Below are 3,635 nucleotides of genomic sequence, written 5' to 3'. Positions count from 1 at the left end.
TGTCGCTCTCATGTAAAGGCAGATTGACCATGTGGATTTTCCAGCCCTGTATTTATTAGCACATGGTAAGTAATTCGTTAATTTGTATAATTTTTGTGTTACTTTTAAACGAGATTTGAATATACAAGGTGTCTGGAAGATCATGTCAAAAATGAAGAGGTATACAGGGGAGGTTAAAATAGATGTAGTACTTCATACAATTTTTTTTCCTATCGCGCTTCGTTGTGGAGTTATTCACCTTCAAAAGAAAGAAGTTTGAAAAACAAATTCCAATTATAACTTCTAAGTCGGTACCATGACGACAATGAAATTTGGGCAATTCAAGTAACTCATGGTAATGTTAATTTCGAAAACTGATATTCAATATGCCTGGATTATACAGGAGCAGACAAAATTATCCATTTAAATTTATACATTTTTGACAACGTTGCCAAATTTGATATTTTTTTCATAGTTCAATTCCTCTCTCACTTTGCTTAAAAAAAGGTATACCGTATATCAGTCGATATCTTGTACCGTTTTTGAGAAAATATTGTATCAAAAATGCGACATTAACACACATTCTGTAAAATCTTGGTTTCTTTGGAAATTGAGATGACTGTCAACAAGTATGTATAATTAGCAGTTAGATATTTGTCAGAAATAATTTTAACACCATTTGTGTCAATATCATGGATAGCTAAAAAGCTATGAAGAATTTGCAGATATTCATCTAATGTACTCGTACGAACTTGCAAAATGTAATGCTTCTGAAGCTGTTCAGATTTACGCCAACCGCTTTCCAAATAGAATTTGCATATTTGAAGTGACGAAAATTTCACCAAACACCAACAAAAATTTATCATTAACGTATGGATGGGGATAATTGGAATCTTTAATGGGACCACATATCATTGATGGCACTTTAAATGGGGATAAATACCTATATTTACTGCAAGAACACCATAACCCGTTACTGGAAGACATCCCTTTAAATATTTAAAATTATTATTATCTATTTATGTGGTTATGCTCGATGGTGCACCACCTCATTTTAGCAGGGCAGTAAGGGCTTATTTAATATTTCCTGATCGATGGATCGGTCGAGGTAGTCGTTTTCCGTGACCACCTCGGTCTCCTGATCTTAAACCTCTCGATTTTTTCTTTCGTACCATCTTAAAAGTTTATCTCCTATAAATAGTAGGGAAGAATTATTAGAAATGTTACCTGTTATTTCGAGTACAGCAGAGGTGATTGAGCAATTTCAGAAAATGCATTGAAGTTCAAGGTGCACATATTGAACATCTTACTTTACAGTTCTCTTTTTTCTTTTAATTCTATAGAAACCAAGATTTCTACAAAAATATATCACATTTTTGATACAATAAATGGATGTTGTTAATAAAATTCGATTTTTTCAAAAACGGTACAAGATATCAACTGATATACATACATACATACCTTTTTTTTAGCAAAGTGAGAGGAATCGAACTATGAAAGAAAAAATGTCAAATTTGGCAATGCTGTCAAAGATGTTACCGTGAGTTACTTTAATTGCCCAAATTTCATTGTTGTCATGGTAACGACTTCGAAGTCATAATTGGAATTTGTTTTTCAAACTTCTTTCCTTGAAGACGAGAATAACTCCACAACGAAGCCCGATAGGAAAAATTTGTATGTGTAAGTACTACAGCTATTTTGACCACCCCATACTCCTTCATTTTTGACATGACCTTTCCAGACACCCTGTATTTCAGCATTTGCTAACACAAAATTTAAACCGTCAAAACCGCCTTCAGCGCTTTGTTACGGTTCCGAAAAAAAACACTAAAAGATAAATATTGATGTTAAATGGTCTTGAAAGACGACAAAAACTTATAGAAACAGACATTATTTGTGTTTATTGAGATCCGAGAAGGATCTCCAGAGAATTGGGATTTGTGCAAATCAATTTTAGTTTTCTTACGACAAAGTATCTCTTTAGACCGCTAAATATCAGAAGGTATGTACTGGCATTTATTTAATAAATGGAATGTTCCCAGCGTTCAGATTTACTGATTTATTGCAGGTGAACCAGTCCCTAGCGCGAGCCAATCAATGCCCACCTCTAGCAAGCAATGTTGTATCGTCAGCAAACAATACACAAAAATTCTCACCAATATAGTAAGGCAGGTCATTTATAAAAATGAGAAAAAGAGCGGGACCTAAGACAGAGCCTTGAGGTACACCGTTACTAGTAGGCAGTAAACCTGACTTACTACCATCTACATCAACATATTGATATCTAGATGTTAGGTATGAAGAAATCAAGTTTAACGTATTACACCGAATGCCATAGTACTCCAATTTCATCAGAAGAATATCCGTATTTACACAGTCGAAGGCCTTTGTGAGGTCACACATCGTAGCAGTAGAATATGCACCCTCATCAAGGCCCTCAACCACCGATTCAACTACCCGCATTAGTGCGGATAGAGTTGATTTATGTTTCCTGAAACCAAATTGAGCTTTAGACAAAACTGATAAATTTTCAAAATATGTAATCAATCTAGATTTAATGATGATTTCAAAAATTTTTCCAATCACAGGAACTATGGCAATCGGTCTGTAATTATCCACGGTGTCCCTACTACCCTTCTTGTATAGAGGCGATACTTTAGTAATTTTTAAGGGGTCAGGCCAAATGCCCACCTCAATGCATTTTTTATATAATAGAGTTAGTGGCTCAACTAAAGACTCAGCAGAAGACTTTATCATATAGCTATTGAGACCATAAAAATCTAGACTGGAAGAGTTCTTTAAGTGGCAAATAGCATCAGTGACGTCCTGATTTGATATGAATAACATAAAAAATGAAGAAAGAGGCTTTGGAGCATTATTTAAAAAAATCAAAGGATTAAAAGAAGACTCATCGATTGAAGCAACAATCTTGTTGCATACTGATGTGAAATGTAAATTAAACTCCTCTGAGCAGATAGAGGTATCAAAATTCGGCTTCTTTTTAGCTTTCCTGTTATTATTCACAATATTCCAAATAGTTTTACATTTGTTATCTGAAGTACAAATTTCAGTCAGATAAGCATTACGCTTTTCCTCAGTTATAGCCTTTTTGTAGGTTCTTTTATTGTCACAATAAATTTGCCAGTTTATATCAGATTTGTCTGTATTAAACACATATTTACTGTCGTTCATAGCCTTACGTAGATTTTTGAGTCTGTCATTAAACCACTTTACTCTAGCACATTTATTAGGTACAGATTTCAACGGAAAACAAAATTCAACATTTTTTTGCAAGACATCCAGGATATGAGATGCCAAAACATTACAGTTCATATCATATATGGCATCAGCTTTCCAGTCATATGAACCCACAATCTTAGCAAATTTACGAATCCTATTTTTGGATATCAATCTCCTCACAGAGAACATAACATTTATAGTAATGCCCAAGTGGTCACCCAAATGAGGGTCACACGTCTCAGCCGAAATATTACTTATATCTAAGTTGGTTAGAACATTGTCAATACATGCGCTACTATTAACAGTTATACGAGTAGGTTCACTGATTAAGTGACCAATACCAAAAGACAACAAAACATTCTGAAGGTCTTTGGCATAAGGAGTGCGAGCATCAAGGTCCACATTAAAATCACCAG

This window comes from Anoplophora glabripennis, unplaced genomic scaffold (assembly GCF_000390285.2).
Source record: "Anoplophora glabripennis isolate ALB-LARVAE unplaced genomic scaffold, Agla_2.0 scaffold1019, whole genome shotgun sequence".
NCBI classification, from domain to species: Eukaryota; Metazoa; Arthropoda; class Insecta; order Coleoptera; family Cerambycidae; genus Anoplophora; species Anoplophora glabripennis.
The sequence above is the reverse complement of the archived record's forward strand: the minus strand, read 5'-3'. Positions refer to the sequence as shown.